The sequence below is a fragment of the Crinia signifera genome, chromosome 2 (assembly GCF_055691185.1).
Source record: "Crinia signifera chromosome 2, ASM5569118v1, whole genome shotgun sequence".
In the NCBI taxonomy this organism is placed as follows: Eukaryota; Metazoa; Chordata; class Amphibia; order Anura; family Myobatrachidae; genus Crinia; species Crinia signifera.
In genome coordinates this window covers 96,823,273-96,846,015 of record NC_139218.1, presented here as the reverse complement: position 1 = coordinate 96,846,015, position 22,743 = coordinate 96,823,273, and the positions used below count along the sequence as shown (strand labels likewise).

The following is a 22,743-nucleotide window of genomic DNA, read 5'->3' as shown; positions in this document are numbered from 1 at the left end:
AAACGACACTACCACGTACCTGTCCCACATCATTAATCCAATTACGAAGTGTTTCTACAGAAATTCACCTTAAAACTGACATGTCTTTATTGGCCAAATTATGGTATCATACCCCATTCAAGTGCATTACTATTCATTAGGAGGGGCGGTGCCAGAGGGTTTGTGCTTTGTAACGATATTTTGCCTTACAATAAAACATTGTGAGCAACCCCCTTTTTTACTTGCTATGGGGAATGTGCACAAGAAAATGTAAATAAAATTTTCGCAGAAAAAGCTTTTTAAGAAATGAATTTGCAGTGCAAGTTCACCATGAGAGCAGCAGACCCAACATGCACCTAATTAAATTGCCCCCTTAGAATAGATTATTTAAATTAAATCCTACTGTATATAATAAAAGTCTAATGCTGCTCCTCACCTCAATAGAAGGAAATTGATACACCTTTCACATCGCACCTAATTACCGGCTAATTAGTGCGATGTGTAAGGGGTTAGCAATTACAGCTAACCGGTAGCAACACGTCAATCAGGACCGGGTAAAAAAGCAGGGTTCTTACCAGTATATTGCCGTGTTGCTGTGCAGTGTGAACGGGTTAAACAGGTCAAGCAACCAGTTTCCCGTTCACACTATGGAGGAGGCAGCACTCTGAGCAGCGCCAGCTCTAAGCACTGCCTCTTCCCCCGGCCTCGATGATGTGCCAATGCTCCACTGCACCCCCAATGTTGCCGGTTCGCAAAGGCGATTGGAACAGACCGTACATGCATGGTCGCACCGGGACTGAACCATTTCAAAGTTCCGGTGCGTTTGGGATCTGAAAGCGGTATAAGTGTTTTACTCAACAGTGGCCACTCCAGGAGCTATTCTGATCAGCGCACTGTAAAGTTGGAGAATTCCGGTATTCAAAAGTTTCTAGTCACGAGTACTGGCATTTTCAGAATTAAGTGTCCTGCGGAAATGCGGTTTACGGCACTCTAGGGCTTTGTCTCCCTAGTTTTTGTCTCCCTAGTTTTGGCGGATTTCTGTTCACACCCCAGGGGTGCGAGCAAAGAACCACTTGCTGGAGTTAACAGTGCGCTGATTAGAATAGCTGTGGGACTTCCCTCCCAGCGCTATTCAATGTGCACCATATTGAATCGACCCCTTTATTTGGAGCCAGTTCGGAATCTAAGAGGACATTCAAATGCAGCTGTCAAACAATAACAATGACATTGTCTTGTCAGAAACATATTATATAAACAGGCTTTAATCTATTTAGCCATGGAGAAATCCACTCTCCTTGACATACAAGTGCAAGTCACCACTGAAGATGCTAATCGTAATTTGATGTCAATGGTTTTCCCTGATTATATGTGCCAGTAATGTAATGAGCCTAAAAATGGATCATTACACTACCCTTGTAGAAGTCATAATAATTTCCTGTACAAAATGCAGAATATGTTCTAAAACTAAAATGAAACATACAGTATAAATAACTTAACAAAATGTTGATAACATATTTTAAAGACCTCCTTAACACATTGCCATGTTCGAACCATATTTACAGACTTAAGTATGTTTATGCTGTTATTTGTATCGAATTCACACAACTTTTGATTTTAGATTTCATGTAAAGCAATAATTAACGCAAAATGTTTGCTTTTTATCTTTATTTCATGTCAAAAAGTACATTGACAAAAGTTTCATTTAACTTTAACATCTAATTAATAGTAACATCTTAGCTATTAAGGAGGCCTCCTGGGGATACAAGCATAAAACTGCTGTAAAGTCAAGGTACATAAACAAAATCCATTAAAGTCTTCGTAGTCAATTACAACTAATTGCAATAAAAAGAACTGCGAACGAGAAAGTGCTGTTAGTTTTTCAACAGGGAAAAAAAAAATAATCCTACTGTGATGGTTCAACTCTTTTATGAAGTTAATGATTAAAATAAAACTTAATGACTGCCACTTGTAGAACAATTGTGCTGAGCTACACACATTTCGGATAAAGTATAATTGTCTAACTGAGGAAATAAAATAAGTAACAAACTCAGACTTTTTAAACATAAATTAGCTTTAATGATCTGTAGATTGGCAGCAATCAAGAATATGAAATATCATAAACAGATTAGACCCTTGTGAAAGACGTACATCGCTGTGTAGCATCCCTAGGACCGGTGGGCAGATATTTAACCATGGGCGCATTAATGCCTAAGGTGGCCATTGTGCAGCTGGCTCAATACTCATAGTACCTTCCACCCCCAGCCCCCATCAAGTCCGGCATCTCATCTCATGCCGACAAGCGGGTTCCATTGATATTCGGGAAGATAGCACAAGAGAGCAAAGAGAGTCTTCACTTTCTCTGTGCAGCATTATCTTGCTGAATAGGTTATTGAAATGAGATGTTTGCCGGCACAAAGAAAGTATACATTGGGAGCAGGGATTGCTTTACCCTCATGAATCCAGGGGCCCATGTGCATGACAAACCCTGTACCCTTTCTAGAAATATTTCTAATGGGGCATACACGTTTATAAAAGCAAAATCGAATCGAAATTGAACGCATTTACTATGATCTCGATATGCTGCCCCGCGGCATCTAAATTGAATAGAAAAATAGACTGTACAGGCAAGACTATATAGTACAGATCTGAATTATATATTATAAATGGAATGTGTACACAGTGCAGTGCGATCCGATTGGGATCAAATCGGTATTGAATAGAAAACTACATCACACTGTGTGTACACAACTTATGATATTCCCTTTTATGGAACAGGAGAGGATTCCTTTTTCGTTTTTTGGATTTTGGATAGTACCTGTATTTATAAATTAATTACTGAAACAAGTACATTTTATAGAAAGACAGCTTAAATCAGATTAGTTGGTATGAGCAACTCCTAGAATTGTACTTATTTTAAGGTTTACAGTCTTAACGTGGAGGTTAGGTTGTCTGTTGACTCTTCTGCATCATACAGGTCACATCACAGACCTTCCGAATATAGAGATCCTCACTCATCTTGGGTGGGATTCTCTAAAGCAGAAATGCGGTAAAAACCCCGTTGTCTGGGTTTTTACCACATTTTTGTATGCAGTAACCCCTCTGCAGTGTCATTAAGAATGCGGTGGCCAGCGAAGGGGGGGGGGGGGGGGGGCGGCGATAAAGGGCTGCAGATGTTAGAACATCACACCCCTTGACTTTTAAGCCACCTTTATATACATGCCATTATCTACAGTTTTGGAGCGTGACACAATTTTGTCCCATAGAACAGAAAAACCCTGAATCTTTGCATAATGTAGATTAATAGGTTCTACACCACCGCTACCACAGGACATCAGAAGGATTATGGCAACAGTATTTTCAATGCACAATTGTATGCAGAATATGCAATAACAATGCAAACAACTAAAACTATGGCAAAGGTATTGCTCACTTCCAATATCCAAGAACAGATTGTAACTATTTCCAATGCTCAGTCAAGTGTACCATAGGCAATGTACACAGTATGTCCTATGATAATATAGCAATAGAACGGCTGTCAGGATCTTCACTGCAATTCTCAAGAAAGCAATTTATACAGTAAATATGGCAAGTCTTATGGAAAAAAACCCACAAGGATATTCCTTCCATCACAGATATTGCATCCACTACATTATAAAGAGAGACAAAATGTGAAATGCATTAAATAGAGGAAGTTATTCTGGAATGCACAAACTGAAGATAGAGAGGTAAAATGTTTAAGTTTCCATTTCTTTACTTGCTACTGAAACATTTGTGCAAGAACCACACGTTTACACTTAAAAAGGTGGCTAGGGGCTCAATGTAGGTGGGTCAGGGGCAAATTACCTGCGACCCTGCTTCTTAATTTGGCTCTGATTGAAAAGAGTATTTTACATCAAAAACTGTGTTCTAACCATTTGTATTGTTGACTGGTATAAGGCTTTTGTTTACATAATGTATGAAACATTTTTGTTAAGATTGATTAATGTATTATGAAGGCAATTGCCATTTATTTGGTTACACTGGTTCAGATGAAGTGATAAAGCATCTAGGTTTTATCACCGGCCAATCAGCTCCTATCTGTGAAGTTACAGACTTGGTTTGAAAAATGACAGGTAAGAGCCGATTGGCCGGTGATAAAAACCAGGCACTATCACGTCACCGAAGTAAATAAATCTACCCCTATGTTTCTTTAAAGTTGATTTCATTGGCTTCAACTCAGTGGGGGAAATTTACTAAGATGTGTATTCTACTTCACATGTGATAATGCTATGGGCAACCAATCATTCTACTATCTTCTAGAGGTTGCTAAATAAATAAGAAGCAGCTTCTGATTGGTTACCCATAGCAACATCACATGTGAAGTAGAATACACATCCTAGTAAATGTCCCGCAGTATGTCTACATAAGAGGTATCCAATGGTCAGAAAGTTGACATAATGGGGTCAATTTACGTAGATGGGAGTTCTATTGAAGATGGGATGTTGCCAAAGCAACCAATCATATTCCATCTATTATTTTCAAGAAAGTGCAAAATAAATAAGTAGACTCTGGTTGCTATGGGCAACATCCCATCTTTAAAAGAACTCCCATCGTAGTAAATTTACCCTAATGTCACCAGTAAGTATCCCAATTCGCAGCATTTTACCTATGCGGGTAAATGGCGTTTTTAAAGTTCTAATACCCGAAAGGGTAAACTACTGTAAGTAGAATTACACTCTGGATCCAGTTGCATCATCACAATATGAAACGTCATAAACATTATATTTCATGAAAACCAAAAAGTAAATAGTTGTTATGTTCATATACTTAATGTAAAAGCAACGAATATAGACTCCCACTATAGAAAAAGCTGCTGGAATGAACAGATCCATGGAGAATTCTTGTAAATAAAATAATTTAAAGTTATGTAAGGTTATTCAAGCATAATGATGTGTGTGCCTGTCTGGTTCTCTCCAGCTAGCTATGATTTCCTCCCACCAACATTTACATTAAAATTACAGTTCTAAGGTCCAGAAGTATAAATTGGCAGGATTATTTTCTGGGCTTGGATTACCCTAAAATATATCCAGAAACACTATTTTTTTTAAAGTTTATATTATGTAATGCTGGCATTTTACACAGAGAAAATAATGTGCAGCATACGGTGTAAACATTGTGTGAATCATTCCACAAATACAGGGCCGGATTTAAGTAACTGGCCGCCCATAGGCAAAACATTATGTGACACCCCTCCCCCGTGCGCATTTCGTGGACCCCCGCAACCCCCCTCCCGCGATTCACGGCCCCCCTGCGTCCCCCTCCCATGATTCGCGGACCCCCCTACCGTGATTCGCGGACCCCCTCCCGCATTTCACGGACCCCCGTGAGAAGGGGGATGCCGTGCCGCCCCCAGCAGGTGCCTCCCCTAGGCATGTGCCTAGTGGGAAACCGGAAAAATAAGCAACAGGCTTTGAGCGCTAGGAACAAGTGTGTGTGCAAGTTGCTGCCCTCTGGGAGAGGGATGCCGCCCTCAGTAGAAGAACAAAATTAAAAAAGATACCAGTAGGCGCCTTATGCACACAAAAAACTTACAATTGAATTAATTAATAACATACATAATATTTTGAAAGTGAAAGGAATTCCACACTGGTTGAGACCGAGGACCTGGAGAAAAACCTGCTGAATAAGAGCTCCACAACCCTTCCAAACACTGGTCCCCGACAGAGCTTACCAGCTACTGCACAAAGTTCTTTGCCCATTGGACGATTCACAGCCCACTTTTCAACCCGGCGGCTTGCGGCAGGAGCGTGTACGTGTCCACACAGAGGGACGCTCCCGCCCGCCACAGTGTGCAGCGGCTCACACTTGGCTCGCTGGCCGGTGTAGCTGCTGTCTACATCCAACACTGTAAGGCGTGTGGCGGAGAGTGCACCCACACACCCCACTTGGGACCTGCTGAGAGCCTGACACTAAGACCTGGGAGACGTACCATCACTGTGTTTTGCATCACCAAAAGGTAATCACTATGTGCCTGCTTCAAATGAAACTCCATGTTAAAGGAGTAAAAAGGAACTTATTTGCCAACTACGTTTCCACATTTGGGAGGACCTACCCCTTTTTGTCCCCCAACACAGCGCTGGGAATTCCCTCCCTTTATTCAGGACGGTAATAATATCTGTTCAGTTTGTGCGCACACTTGAGTACCTAATCAGGACTTGGTAACTATACGTTACTTTTAATCAGTATTGCATTAATACTTAGGTTTTAAATTGTTTATTGCATGCATGCAAAATATTATGTATGTTATTAATTAATTAAATTGTAAGTTTTTTGTGTGCATAAGGCGCCTACTGATATCTTTTTTAATTTAGTGGGAAACCGGCCCTGCACAAAATACATAATCAATGCATGGTTATAACTCTGGTAATAGCAAAACTGTTAAGTCTCCAATGCTTAACTAATTGATGTTTGTAAGACAGGAGTTCCCAAACTTATTTCAATCACAGCGCCCTATAGAATAAGAATATTTAAAATAGCACCCTTATGTCAGAATTTTCTTATTGATTTTTTTTATTTTACAGTATATTAAATTGAGTAAATTGGGTTTATATGACTTTCAGAGGGTCAGTTGTACTGGGGGACAGGATTCACTTCTGTTTTACCATATATTTTAAGATTGGAAGGCACAAACAATGATTTTTTTTCTATTACATTGACCATAAGTAATTAGAATTAGTCCTGGACCCCCAACTCAGGACACCCCTGCAAGTGTCCCAAGGCACCCCAGGGTGCCACGGCACACAGTTTGGGAACCACTGTTGTAAATTATAATAATTGTGCAAAATATCATAAAGAACACCCGAAGATCAGGTTAGGGTCACTGGCATATCCTTCCATGTTACCAGCAAAATCATATGCTGTACAAAAGGGGTTGCTTTCGGAACCTTAATGACACCCTGGTACGTTTTCTGCCCTGGAACCCCATTACACTAAGCTGGCTAAGCTACTTTGGCCATATATATATTAATAAAATGGTTGGTAGACTATGAAGAAAGCAAGCTCAACAGGCACAAGCCTATAGCATTGTGGAATTCAAACAGGGCATGTTCAAGACATCAACAGCATACTATAGAGATTTGAATGAATGCGCTCAATTGCTATGAAGCATAATTAGAAATCCCATCAGTGCTAGGGGACTGCATATTGTTGTTGCATACCACATTCCATTTGATCACATATGGAAAAATTACGAGTCATGGCTACTCTTCTGCCTGCATCCTGAAATAGCAGATTACATCATTTTTATTATGTTTTGAAGAGTATTCCCTGAACTTTGCTATCTGCTCAAACTGCATCTGAGACTGTGGAATGGAACTTGACTAAGTCTAAGTCACTCCCTACTACTCTTTGATATCCTATTTGTGTACCAGAAATTTAAATGGACTACAATACATTGACAATGTCCATTGCAACCTTGATCTCAATACACACAGACACAGACACACACACACACACACACACACACACTATGGGCCAAATGTATCAAGCTTCAAAGATGGAGAGTGATAAACAAACACCCAATCAGCTTCTAGCTGTCCTTTTTCAAACCCAGCCTGTGACATGGCAGTAAGGAGCTGATTGGCTAGTTGTTTATCTCTCCATTGTATCACTTTTTGAAGCTGGATACATCTGACCCTATATACTGAATTTATCTATAGAGATAGATTAGATATATAGGGTGGTAGTCGATTGTTATGTCGTGCCCGATTTCTCGTCTAAAATGATGGGGTAGATCATAGGGCAATATTCATTTGAACTATTTCTTATGCTCATCATGGTCAAGGTTAGCCATGCAATTGCATATTTAAGCTCACCACCCCTTGGGATAGCGAACCGAAATGCTGGTGAAAAACAATTCAATACCACCTATAGGCCCTTATTCAGATCTGATCGCAGTACAAATTTGTTCTCAAAATGGGCAAGACCATGTGCACTGCAGGTGGGTCAGATGTAACATGTATAAAGAGAGTTAGCTTTGTGTGAGTTATTTGGTTTCTGGGCAGGGTAAATACTGGTTGCATTATTTTAACACTGCAATTTAGATTTCAATTTCAACACACCCCACCCAAATCTAACTATCTCTGCACGTTACCCCACCTGCAGTGCAAATGGTTGTGCCCAATTTGAGAACAAATTTGTACTGTGGTCAGATTTAGTGTACAAAAAAGGGCTTGATTTGAAACAGCACACTGCTGTGACTGCTTTTTGCATTTTTTTGCCATAGTTTTATTTGCATATATTGTATATGCTAATGTTAGTATTAGCACTTTCCCTGGTGATCAAGCATGTACTGACTGTTAAATGACTGTGATTACCATCTTAATCATCTTTAAAACAGGACAAATGTATTTATGCACTCACTTCCATTGACACTTCAATAAGAGATCATTGGTTGCAGGATAGGAAACAGAGTTGTAGTAAATAAAGTGTGACTCAGGAGGGAAAGGTTACAAGCAGTGTACCCAGAGTATCTGTAATTGGTCCAGTGCTTTTTAATATCTTTGTAAGAAGCACTTCTTACAGTATTTATTATTATTTTATTAACAGTTTCTTATATAGCGCATACATATTCCGCAGCGCTTTACAGAGAATATTTGAAAATTCACATCAGTCCCTGTCCCAGTGGAGCTTACAGTCTATATTCCCTACCACATATATACGCACACACAGACATTCTAGGGTTAATTTTGTTGGGAGCCAAATAACCTACTAGTATATTTTTGGATTGTGGGAGAAAACCGGAGTACCCGGAGTAAACCCACGCAAGTACGGTGAGAATGTACAAACTCTGCACAGTTAGAGCCATGGTGGGAATCGAACCCATGACCTCATTGCTGTGAGGCAGTAATGATAACCATTACACCATATGTGCCTCTTTTTGCAGATGACACACAAGTATGCAATAGGATAGACATATCAGTATGGGTGAAACAAATCACTGAGGATCTAGGTAGACTAGATATCTTCAGGAGGCTATAAAGGCATTAGAGACTTACAAAGAAGAGCAAGTAAAATGGTGTATGACCGAACACTAGAAAACTTACCTGCAAAGTCTAAAAGACCTTAAGATGTTATTGGAGCAGATAAGAGAAAGGGTTTTAACAGGAGGAAAATATTCTTCAAAGGAAGAGAAGTATTAGAACACAAAGACACATGCTGAACTTGTAAGAAGGTAGACTCAAAGGGAAACTTGGGAAAATTGCTTTACAAAACAGGGTAGTGGATGGATTGAATAGCCTTCCATTAGAGGTGGTACAGACTGACAATAAAGCAACTTAGACATGCTTTGGATAGATTTACAATAAGAACATCCTTACAAACAAATATGGATCAAATAGGGTTGAGGTTACTAAAAGGTAAAAAAAGGGGAAGACTAGAATGGCTAAGTAGTTTTTATGTGTCCATGTAATTGGTACTGTTATTACCCTAGCCCTAGTAAAAGGGCTAGTGTGGACCAACTCCAGTCCTCTAGAGCTACAGTACCAACAGTTCACATTTTCCAGACCACCAACTTCTGTGAGGAGACCTGGAAAAAGTTAACTGTCGGTAGCTCTCAAGGACTGGAGTTGGCTACCCCTGGTTTACACGGTCTTAACCTTTGTATATATTCAATGCACTCCATGGGGTATTCTGCAAAGTGTTAACAAAAGAGAGAGATAAGGTAAACCAAATTTTGTTCAAGACAAAACAGTTTGTGTCAAAGATACTATGCAGTGTATTCATTGTTCGCTGTGCATTCTCCATTTTATTCTACCCCTCACCATGCCTTCTGCTCACCCTATTCAACGTGTCAGCTGCTCACTGCCCCTGATGGAGGAGTTAATGGCTCCATTTGAAGGCAGTGTTCAAACGTATTGCAGAGATATGCAGAAAAACGCAAATTAACCTTTAAAACCGATTCCAAAGAAGCTAAATGTGGGAAAAGCTGTGTATCTCCAAATGAAGGATTGAGGAAGGAGAAGGGAATCATAGGTAGAATATACAGTGGAAAAAAAAAAAGCATCATGGGAGGGAAAAGAATTACTACAAAAAAAAAAAATATATATATATATATATATATATATATATATATATATATATATATATTACTGTGCATATAGATTCTTAAAATAATAAAAAAAATAGACTTGTAGACACCAAAAAGAAAAGAAAATATATATTTTTTATAAGTACGTAAGTTCAGTTCACATAAAAAAGATGCCGAGAGCAAAAAGTGAGGCAAGCCAAAGAAAACAGTGAACAATGTTCTCCATTTTTGCATTGAACACACAAACGGCAAGGTACACAAAATTTCCCATTAGGAAGCAACGGCGAACAACGGCGATGACCAAGCGGCGATCAGGGCAAAGCACTCTGGATTTTCTGGGGGGAACTGGGAGCGTTAAATAGGACAAGGACCATTTTTGGAGAGAGGACTAGCCTTCACGCCAAAAAAAAAAAGCGAAATGGGAGCATTGACTACTGCTCATTAATGAAGGAATGCCACTGAAAATTTAAATCCTCCATTGTTTTGTTTGGTATTTAGTGTTCACTCTAGAAATTTTTTAGGGCAGGGTGCTGACCACGGGGAGGGCACATTTTTCAATCGTGAGGGCACATTTTTCAGTCAGGAAGGCACATTTTAATTTTAAAGGGCAAAATGAAGGTTGGGGTTATGTGCGCGCCGAAGGCTCCAGAAAAAGGGGGCGTGATCACCTAAAATGGGACGTGTTCTTGAGTGTGCCTCTTATGTACATTATGTAACACATAGTAGATCCCCTTTTACTTGCCCCATAAACATTATGCCACTCGGAATCAGACAAAATTCATGTTAAGGTGCCCATACATGGAGCGATGTGCTCCATGCATTTTGAACTAGATCACATCGCATCTAGTTAAAAAGTATGTGCAGCACATACTTTTTGTGCTTTGCGATGTGCGATGCGAAGGACTGCCCCCTGGAGCGTCACACCATCAGCACATCTATATAAACCCTCTTGTGACAACGGAGCGTCACACCATCAGCACATTTATGCTATATAATCCATCTTGTGACACCGGAGCGTCACACCATCAGCACATTTATGCTATATAACCCATCTTGTGACACCGGAGCGTCACACCATCAGCACATTTATGCTATATAATCCATCTTGTGACACCTGAGCGTCACACCATCAGCACATTTATGCTATATAATCTCCTGTGACACCTGAGCGTCACACCATCAGCACATTTATGCTATATAACCCATCTTGTGACACCTGAGCGTCACACCGTCAGCACATTTATGCTATATAACCCATCTTGTGACACCTGAGCGTCACACCGTCAGCACATTTATGCTATATAAACCATCTTGTGACACCTGAGCGTCACACCATCAGCACATTTATGCTATATAATCCATCCTGTGACACCTGAGCGTCACACCATCAGCACATTTATGCTATATAATCCATCCTGTGACACCTGAGCCTCACACCATCAGCACATTTATGCTATATAATCCATCTTGTGACACCTGAGGGTCACACCATCAGCAAATTTATGCTATATAATCATTCCTGTGACACCTGAGCGTCACACCATCAGCACATTTATGCTATATAATCCTTCCTGTGACACCTGAGCATCACACCATCAGCACATTTATGCTATATAATCATTCCTGTGACACCTGAGCGTCACACCATCAGCACATTTATGCTATATAATCATTCCTGTGACACCTGAGCGTCACACCATCAGCACATTTATACTATATAACCATCTTGTGACACCTGAGCACATTTATGCTATATAACCATTTTATGACACCTGAGAGCGTCACACCATCAGCACATTTATGCTATATAACCATCTTGTGACACCTGAGCGTCACACCATCAGCACATTTATCCCACATCCCCTACATCACACCTTATGCCTCCATCCCCTACATCACACATCATGCCTCGGTCACCTAAATCACACCTTATGCCTCCAGCCCCTACATCACACATAATGCCTCCAGCCCCTACATCACACATATTGGGGTGTATTCAATGTCGTGGGGGAGCGGTGACAGCGAGCAGGGCTTTCTGCTCGCTGTCACCGCTCACCCTGTCAGTATTCGACTAACCCCCCTCATACGCCAATTCCCTCTCGCTCCGTTTTTTGAGTGAGGGGGAATCGGCGTATGTGGCTGTAGAAGCTGCGAGACTTGCGGCTAATTACAGCGAGTTTGCTGCATTAGCTGCAGGTCTCGCTGTTTAGGGGAATCCTCGCCATCCTGTGATGGCGAGGATTTCCCCATAACGTTGAATAGTGCAACCGCCCGGCGCAGCAGTTAAACAGCGAGGATCGCTGGTTTTCTGCGATCCTCGCTGTTTAACCCCCTCGTTGGCCGCTCGCAGTGGCATTGAATACCTGCCTATTCCTCCATCACCTATATCACATATCAGGGGGTAAGGTGATGGAAGGAGAGAGGAGGGTGAGGTGATGAAGTGAAGTCATGTGCTTTTCATGTGACACTGCGCTCCTGTCCCTTCTTTGCAGATGGGAGGAGCAAGCGCCGCGCATGTGACTATATTCCGGCTGCTACTGCCTACCCGCCGGTGGGAAGACAGGGATGGGAAAGAGCAGCAGCAAACAGGGCAGCGCCAGTCATGGCTCCACCGCGGTGGCGGTGTGCTAAGTTGTAGGGCTCTCCTCTCTCCTCCCAGCGCACCGTCCGCGACAAACCCCCCAAACCAGGGCCGGATTTAAGTGCCTGACCGCCCATAGGCACTACATTTTTTGCCGCCCCCCACCCCCGACCTATTATAAGGCCCCCCTGTTGTCAGAATATGCTTGGCTGCTCCTTAGCCCGGTGACTGCCTTCTCTACTAGACCCCACAAGGTATAAAGTGCAGATGGGATTGCACTTACCAGGTGTAAGGGGTGGCCGGCTGTGCGTGCAGAGTCCCTGTCCATGGCAAACATGCTGGTGCCACTGCTCTCCCTTCTTGCTGCTCAGCTGCGCGGGGCATCGGCTGCTTGATGGGGGAAGATGGTGTTGGTGTCCCTGCTGTGCCTTCCTCCCGGGCCCGGTGGGCGGGGCTTGATTCGGCACAGGCAGAGATCCATGCATGGTCCACCCGCAGGGCTACGATAGCGGGTTCTGGTGGTGCGCACAAAGTGTGTCCCCCCCCAACTGTCAGCGCAGGAGCTGGTGTCAGTAACAGTCACTGCTCCTGCGCTGTGTTTTTTTTTTTTTTTTTTAACAGTGGTAACAGCGCGGGAGCAGTGACTGTTACTGATACCAGCTCCTGCGCTGACACCTACAGCGCTCAGCTATGCGGGCGGGCGGGGGGGGGGAGCTGCGACTGCACTAAACTTTGAGGACGGAGGTATGCGGGGCAGATCAGGTGAGGGTGGGGGGGGTTGTAGCGGACGGTGCGCTGGGAGGAGAGATGCTCCTTGGAATAGCTGACAGCCGCTCACATAAGAGGAGGTGAGCGGCATGTCAGCGTGGCAGGGGGGAGGAGGGATGCTTGATGGAATAGCTGACAGCCGCTCACCATAGGAGGTGAGCGGCATGTCAGGCTGAGGGGGAGTGACCACTTCACACGCTGCCGCGCTAGAAGCTGTCAGCGGGAGGAGACTTCTAGCGCGGCAGCAGCTATTAACTTGTACAGCAATTGGGGTTTTCTTGAGCGCTAGGGGCACGTGTGCTGTGTGGTACAGAATGCTGCCCTCTGGTATAGGGATGCCGCCCTAACAAGAGTGCTTACAAAGAAAAGAGAGCCAGTGGGCGCCTTCTGTACACTAAAAATATTTAATCGATATACACATAGATACAATACACAAAACACAGATTACATATGACAAATAGTATGCATGCATGCAAACAGAATAAAAATGTATATTCTGTATAGAGATATTCTAAAAATTGAGAAAAATAATAAAAATGAAAAAATGGATATAAAAACTGAACTGCAGCAAATATTTACCAAGTCCTGATTGGATGGTGTAGGGGCCAATATTTATAGTCCCATCACGGGTTCAGACCTCTCCAGAGTTATAATAGGAAGAGCTGTATAATAATGTGCAGAACGAGACGGGTTAATCACCTCTTGCCGCTCACTATTTGGATGCCTGATAGTTGTTAGTGGCACCTGTGTTGTAAGTAGCACTTATTCACGCAAGAGTGACACTTCAAATCTTGTGTTAGACAGGGCTGAATAGTTGTCACTACAGCATCCCCTGGTTTTACCTTTCCACTGGAAATAGGCTTGCACCTCAGTTGTAATCCGCCGGCGTCTGCCGTACCACCTCTGTTGCCGGCGTCTGCCGCGCCACCTCTGTTGTTTGCGGTCGGCTGGGGTGATGTGTATCACAGTGGATGAAGGTACCCACTTGCGGGGATCAGGTCCTTGTAGGGCAGCGTGATTAGAGACCCGGAAACAGGCTTGCGCCTCAGTTGGTAAATTACCGGCGTCTATCGTGCCGCTTCTATTGTCGGCGTCTGCCGCACCGCTTCTGATGTCTGCGGACGGCTGCAGTGGTCAGTGTCACAGTAGTGGAAGATACCCTCTTGCGAGGATCAGGTCCTTTATAAGTGAACGTGACTTGGAGGCTGTAGGTTAGTGTCGGTCAAAAAGCACAGCGGCAGTGATGTGCCCGTCGGGTCCTAGGCTGCAGTGTTCAGTAAGTGACTCCTCAAGAAAACTAGTTTTGCCACGCTCAGGTGGCTTTTTCAATTCAGGAATGAACTTGTACAGGGCGCAGGGCGGGCAAAAACGGGCAGGGCGGAAATCGTCAGCTTCTAAAGGGGCAGGGCGCAGGGCGCAGCGCCCTGTAAAATAAGCCTAGCGGGAACACTAGTATTGTAAACTTAATAACAGTTGTAATTACAATGCAATGTGCGGTCTCTATTTGCAGGAACATTTTCATCATGTTTTGCAAAAATAGCTTTAAAATGCTGGAACATGTTGTTATTAAAATATCCCCAAACCACAGGCTAAAGCCATTTAAATACTTCAAATATTTTTTATTAATAATAATAATTTCAATCCTAGAACATCATTTTAGCCATTTTTAAGATTTGGCAGAACAGTAGGATACGATACATGCATTAAACATTTATATTAATATAATTTTAGAACAGCTGTATACACACTAAGGGGGGGGGTATTCAATCCCGGGTTACAACTATTGATCCGTCCCGACAGCCGTGACCCTGGCCCATTTTCGTTTTGTTCGACCGCAGATCGCCAGGCGGAATTCAATGTCCTGGCTGGCGATCGTCAAAAATAGGGCATGTCTGTGTAGATGGCCGTGGATTGTCTAAATTCGCCTGCGATCGTAGCAATACACAACCGTAATCGACAAAACGGGCCTGAACGCTTTTAAAAGTGGGTCGTTCTGTCGATCTGCCTCATCAACGCTGTTGGGCAAGACAGCATCGAACAATTGCGGAAATAGCGGTGGGGATTGAATACCCCCCTAAGGGGGATATTCAATCGCCGTCGAGCATCTCTCGTGGGAGAGATGCTCGACGGGCCCTATTCAATGCTGTCTTCCCCGACAGCATTGAACAGGGTTTCCTGGCAGAACGAGCCCGACATCTCTAGCTGTCGGGCTCGTTCTGCCGAGAACAGCCGGGAAGTGACGAGCTGCCGGCTGCATCTCGTCACTTCCCGGCCGCAACTCGCGGCCACGCCCCCTTCTCGTCCCGCTGCAGGCGGGACATTGAATCCCGCCTGCATGTTCTCGGTCAAGCTGACCGAGAACGGGACTGGGTCACGGCGGGCGAGCAAGCTCGTCTGCCATGACCCGAAGATTGAATACCCCCCTAAGAGACTCAATTCGTTAGGAAGGCCAGCAGAATGGTGCGAAGTTACACCTAGACAAACCAAATTTGCAAGCAATGAAAAATACTACATTTTTTTTGCAGGTAGAAGACAAATACATCAAGTTTTCCCACTCACACTTGTCTCCTGAAAGTCACTTAACACTAGGCTAATTTAATACTGGATCATAGCCAGCCTTATGAATCATAACCATCAAAATTTGGATTAGGGAGACTATATCATTTTTAAAAAATATGCATATATTTTCATTTATAAAATACCATATATGCTAATCACCATACATACCTGTAAATGATTTAGTAACATATCATATTTTGTCCACTTTGTTAGCATACATGACTAAATGCATACAGTTTAGCATATACCGATTATTAAAACTGAACAAAAACATATTTTTAAGAATAATATAATCCTCATAATCCTAATGGTATGATATAAAGTAGTATATAAGAAAGATAATAAATCATAAATATACAGTAAAAGCCTAATACTATAATTGTTGTTAATGAGATGGCTGTATATATTCATTAACAGAGTCTATGGAGCAGCCTATGTAAAATCACCCCTTGAATGGGTGGTATGGAAGCCACCCTGTGAGAAGGAAAGTATTTTGCCCAGTACATGCTAAATTTTGGTATATTGGGTTGACATTGACAAAAGGTTGATACATTAAAAAGGTCAACATGAGTTTTTCACTGTTGGGTGTCATTTTAAGCATATGGATCCCCCAATTAGTACACTGCTTTGCTCGCCATGCTTAGGGCAAGGTGCCTCGGTGCAGTATGGATCACCATCAACGCTGATTGCACAAACGGTCATTGATGGCAGCATAATATGATTTGGAGAACCATTGATGGTTTTACCTATCGATCGCCATTTACTTTCTATGACTGGCTGGCCCATGGACCAATCAGAACCTGGGTCAGGACATCATGGATGTTGGTGGCAGGGCCATTTCTGTGTCCCAGCACATTAAGGGACATTTAAAATATTATAATATTCAGTTATGCTGTACCATTGATGGAAGGGAACCATCTGGTTCTACCCCATCGATGGCAAAAGTATTCTACATCGGCTGCAAATCATCCATGAATATGAATCATCAATGTTCGATGTCCACCCCTATGGTGCACTAGACACACTTTACATTTGACTTGCCCTAGACTATACAAATCAGGAATGTCACAAAGCCAAGTCATGCCCCAACACCAGAAACTAAGTGGGGCTTAGAGAACCTTGCATTATTGTTATAAAATTCCAACAAGGAGCATTCATTTTCTTATGCCACTCAATTTCTTTAATTCTCTAATGGAGAAGCATCTGAGAGACTGGAATACCTGATTGTAGGCAAAATGGCCTGCCCTAGTAAGAAAACAAGAACAACAATTAGAGATCCCAAGAAGCCAATCCAGTATTGGTCTACAAAAAATTACGTAGCCAAGTATGGAAAAAACTGATTGTCCATCATTACTTCCTGCTACTCTCCAGTGGTGTGATACAACGGGGTGGGACAACCACGGCTTCGATTGCTTTCTCTTCCCAGACATGCGGAAGGCAGCGAGCAGAGTGTCAGAAATGCCCTGCACGGTTTGCAAAAAAGCCGGGGCCCCCATAGAGTGCACACAAAGGGCTGTACCCAGATTGTACACTTCCTTTATATCCTGGAAATAAGCTTATACTTCAATAGTCCAAACACTTTCCATCATTTTGCCCAAGTCATCGATCATCTGCACAGGGATGCATCATGGGAACTTAAGGACAATGCCTTTAGATGGCTCCTGCAAGTCCATCAGCACTGTGATAGGGGACTATGCAGCTGCAATTTTTGAAGTACTCCCAGGGAGAATGGAAATGGGTGGTGTATAATCCTTCTCAGACCTGACAGTGTCACAGTGCATGTGCCCTGCAGTGTGCATCCATCTTGAAGAAAATGGAGAATGAATCAATTACAGAGAATTATGCTGTAATACTAGCAGCATACCACCACCCCAAAGCCATCACCTTCGAAAATGTGTGCCTTAAATAAAAATAAGTGTGTGACTGAAGATGCGTAGGGAAATTAGGTGAAGAGGACTGGGCCATCCTGGGGATTAAAGAGGGAAAATTGCAAGTTAGATAATTGAAACAAAAAATTGATAGGTGCTGCAGATCAGTGACCCCTGACCTGCTGTGCTCTGTGTGGTGGCATATATGTCGCACCACCCTAGTTATGGCCCGGTTAGGGATTTTAGGGATCCACCTGATGAGGTTGCCATGAGGAGGTAGGTGGGCTCAAATATTTGGTCAAATATGTACTTATTGTTAAATTGTTAGTTTATTATAATTGTTTTTATGATCGATATTCTTTATGCACCTGCTTTTTCATTTTTCCTGTGTGATACTTGTTACAGCAACCTGTATGAGAAGAATCATCCGCTTGCCTTCAACCTTAATCTATATTTCTGTGTAGCCTGACTCATGGGTCCCGATCTGGATCTCCAAATCCCCATTGACGTGACAGTCGTATACCCATATTGGGTACACTCACAGATATATAGGGCGGGATGTTGTAACATCCGCGGCCCCCTTCGCCGGCTACCGCATTATTAATAACGGCATATGCTATAACATATGCCGTTATTCATGCAAGGGACAGCTCTTGCGGTAAGCGCTGTCCCTTGCGATGCGGTGCCGGCGCTGGACTTCCGGGTCTGTGACCCGGGAGTCCATCTGCGCATGCGCAGACCCCGGCGCCGGCCGCAGGGCACGCTGGGAGGGATCCGTGACGGATCCCTCAAACAGCGCTGCGGTAAGAAGCCCATAGGCTTCTGCAGGGATTCGCCAGCTTTAGCTGGCGATTCCCTCCGCAGCGCTGACACTGCGGAGGGGGCATATAGCATATAGAAATGCGGTAGAAACCCCGAAAACGGGGTTTTTACCGCATTTCTGCTATATAGCATCCCGCCCTCAGCAGCAAAAGACAACAAGGAAGTTGCTGATCCAGTTATTTTTAGTAAACAGTATCCTTTTTAGTAAACACACAGATAATTTGGGGAGCAATTGTGAACAACTCTGGCCCTAATTCAACATGGATTACTGAGTAGAGAATTTACAAATACTGTAGAGCGGTTATTAAATGACTGTGCATGCGTACCGGACGCACTGCCAATGCATATAGCGATGGAAAATGCATATGGATTGCAAACACAATATGGCTGGATCTTGACTGGCAGGAAGTCAGCATTTGTGATTTGAAACCTGCCGTTTTCTGGGCGTGTCTGAAAGAACACAGGTGTGCTCTGGCCTTTTTGAGGCGGGTCCCTGACATCAGCAATGACCACTTCCAGCCTGTCTCAGTCGCAGATTAGTGGAAGCCTCAGATCTGCACAGATGGCAAAATCTCTTTGTTGTGAGTAGGTAGCGATTAGTATCCATTCGCAATTTTCCAAGGGGCCTTTTTTCTTTGTGCCTAGGTGGCGGCTTTCTCTTTGTAGTCCAATGCAAATTCTCCGATTAGCTATCCATGCTAAAGTAGACCCTCAGTTCCAATATGTCTCACATTTGATACACGTTTTAATTTAGTACCTTACACAAAGAGCCGGATTCATAGGCCTGCATATGCATCCAAGTCATACCTTGCATGTGCCACAACAGTCTACCTACAGCTGTCGCAGACAGGATTTATTACCAAGGTGACTGACCGTCAGAGACTTTTATTTGGGTAGGGGGTATTGTATAAAATATTGAAATGTCATAGTCTACAGCCAAGAGGACAACACAAAATAGTCAACATGCATTAGGTTGACAGATACAAAAGGTCTAGATGACAATGCTAGACATGAGTTTTTTGGCCTTTTTGGGCTAAATCTTGTATATTAGAAACACAGCATATAGAACCACTTGGCCCATCCAGTCTGCCCCTTTTTATCCTTTAAGTATAATCTCAACCCTATTTGATTTGTAGTTACTTTCACGTATGCATATACCTATCCCATGTATTTTTCAATTGCTCTGATATCTTAAGGGCCCCATACACTACAACAATATGTGTGACCCTGAATTCCGATGCAATTTCCCTTGAGCTCCCCCTGGACCTTCCTGGGAGTGATTCCATACAATTTTGTACTTCTTTTTTTGCATAAGATATATCGCATAAGATAAATCTAGCCATGATAAATCGCATGTGATACATCTTATGGTATACAATTGTACCATAAGATATATCTGATGGGCTGGGTTAAGGGGCTAGGGGTGAAGGAAATGCCAGTCAAACTTTTTGTGATACATCACGTGCAAAAAAAAAAAAACACTCCATTTTCCATCAGATTCCATGCTATTCTGTTAAATCACTGGTGCAGTATGAGTGACCTAGGGACTCCTATCCAACACTCATGGGACGGCGCATCTGATAGAAAACACATACAATTTGACACTTTAGTATCTACCACCTTGGGTGGGAGGCTTTTCCACTCAGCCACTTTCCTTTCTGCAAAGTAGTTATTTCTTAAATTTCCCCTGAACCTGCCTCCCTCCAGTTTCAGTCCATGGCCTCGATTTCTTACACTTCTCTTCCTTTGAAGGCTGTTTCCCCCCTGTACTTTCTCCAACATCTTATTTCCTATGGCCATCTGCGTGACAATAGGCCTACTAAGAACTTCAATAATCGGCTGATCTGCAATAAAGGATGCGTCTTTAAATGTAGCGGGTGGGATTTGCAAAGCTCCCAGTGGGCGTCACAAAGCAAATCCAGGTGTCAGTGACTTTACCATATTCCCATAGACACTGCATGTAAGTTCACAGCTGGTAATGTGTTTGTCACTTTGCAATGTTTTAACCTCAATTGTAATGCTAAAAATTAGTTCATAGATATCACAGGTACAGTAAGCAATGTAAGAGATTGGAACTTTACTCATTAGACATAAAAACAGCGTGAGGCACAATGTGATATACATCTTTACAGTACGTATAGGTTCTATGGTTCTAATTCATGTTTGCACACTGCCGGTTTTCACCCATCTGAGTGATAATTAGTAGACTCTGCATGAGCCGTGATTGCAAAGGTGTAATTTTGCTTGCAGTGAGGATATTGAGTGACTGACAAGAAGGGATTGTTTGGTGATGGTAAGGGCAGTGCAATTTTTCAGCAGGAACTTCATTCCTGAACCTCTAATTAATTATGACATCATCAGGAATTGGGTCCCTGAACCTGTCCTAGGCAAAAATGTACTCTCAATAAGATAAGTTTTATTTCAAAGTCACCTGTGAGTCACCTGTGAGTGCCTTTGATTCTAAATACAATATATATATATGTGTATATACATATGTAAGAGGCAGCAAAAATGCAGGTGTTTATATGATACCATTGTAAAACGTAACGGAATCTGCTGCGCTTTATAAGAAACTGTAAATAAATAATAAATTATCAATACAATAGCCTAAAAATATAGCAATTGCTTATTCGTTTCCTTACATACACTAGGCCCTAGGTCTACTCTCACAAGCTTGCTCAGATGGCCAAGGGTTGATAGTTACTAATTCGTACCATCGGAAAATACTAAACAATTACAATTAGTTAGAATTTCAACACATCATGGGGAATGTAAAACATTACACACAAAATGTTATATTTAGCTTTGGTAGAGTTCACCAATAAAGTATAGATCTGGTAAAGAGATGTTGAGTCCATTTAACATTTACCTTATCCAAGAAGGCCGCCGTGTTGTCATTGCCGGATGTCTGCAAGAAGAGTGAAACATTGTTAGGGGAACGTAAGACAAAGGATAATTGAATACTGACGTAAACTTGAATTTTAAGTATCAAATGATCATACGATTCAAAACTTAAAAATGCACAATCAATGGCTTTGCCTACAGTGGTTCATATATTATTGCGTCATATTTTATAATCCATAATATAATCTGGTGGAAAGAAAAAACAGATGCTTCTGTGAAAACTAGAACAACATGAATGGTAACTTTACACAATACGCACGGTCTTGTGTGTGCGTTGTGGAAGTGTCGCTGATGTATTGCTGCAGTCAATGGCAAAGCGGTCTCTCGGCATTGAGACACATGCCTAGGGGCAGCACTTGTTGGGGGCGGCATTTGGATGCTTATGTTGGTACTGTCAACCTGAAACGTACCAGTAATTGGCAAATATTTATGCTGTACTACTGTGCATATGCCATCTTGAATAAAGTGTAAATGGGTAGGACATGCACATACTGCCCCTGTAAATTGTCCTACTTAGTAAATATGTAGTCATAATTAAATAATTTTTAAAAGTTTTATTTTTTAGATTATTCTATTAAAATTGGTAAACTCAAGTACTGTATAATTAGATTAGGAAAAAGGAGGGTGGGGGGGAGTGGCAGCCATTACTGTTGTGCCTATAGGTGAGTAGAATCTGCAGTTGAACAAATGCTCCAACCCATCTAAATTCAGAGGGGTAAATTTACTAAGATGGGAATTATATTGAAGATGGGATTTCGACATTTTCTAATTTATTTAACACCTTCCATTTAATTATTTATTTACAGTTTCATATATAGCGCGGCAGATTCCGTTGCGCTTTACAATAGTAGACAGTGATAAAACAAACTGGGTAGCACGCAGACAGACTTGGAGGTAGGAGGGCCCTGCTGCACGCTTACAATCTATAGGCATATAGGATGGAAACACAAGGACAGGCACCAGTAATAGCATAGCAGTAATAGCATAGAAGATACTAGATAGAATCTGATTGGTTGCTATTGGCATCATCCCATCTTCAATAGAACTCTTAGTAAATTTACCCTTCTGAATTTAGAAGGGTCAGGGCATATATGAAAATGCAAAAATTACTTTCACCTGGCTTAATTTAGGGCTTAACAAGTCATAAAGACATACTGTATGTGCATTTTGTAAGGGGCTTGAGACCTATGTAGAGA

At 42.3% G+C, this 22,743-nt stretch overlaps 1 protein-coding gene across 4 annotated transcripts in view; it reads right to left on the bottom strand.

Annotated features, from left to right (window-relative positions):
- TBL1X (transducin beta like 1 X-linked) overlaps positions 1 to 22,743 on the bottom strand; it is a 250,978-nt gene that overhangs the window by 183,281 nt on the left and 44,954 nt on the right. For 3 of the 4 annotated variants that reach the window (XM_083172578.1, XM_083172579.1, XM_083172577.1), the window contains one exon: positions 21,513 to 21,551. The exons of the other annotated variant lie outside the window; for it this stretch is intronic. The gene's annotated coding sequence lies outside the window, so the exon portion shown is untranslated. The remainder of the gene's footprint in view (positions 1 to 21,512; positions 21,552 to 22,743) is intronic. 4 annotated transcript variants of the gene reach the window in all.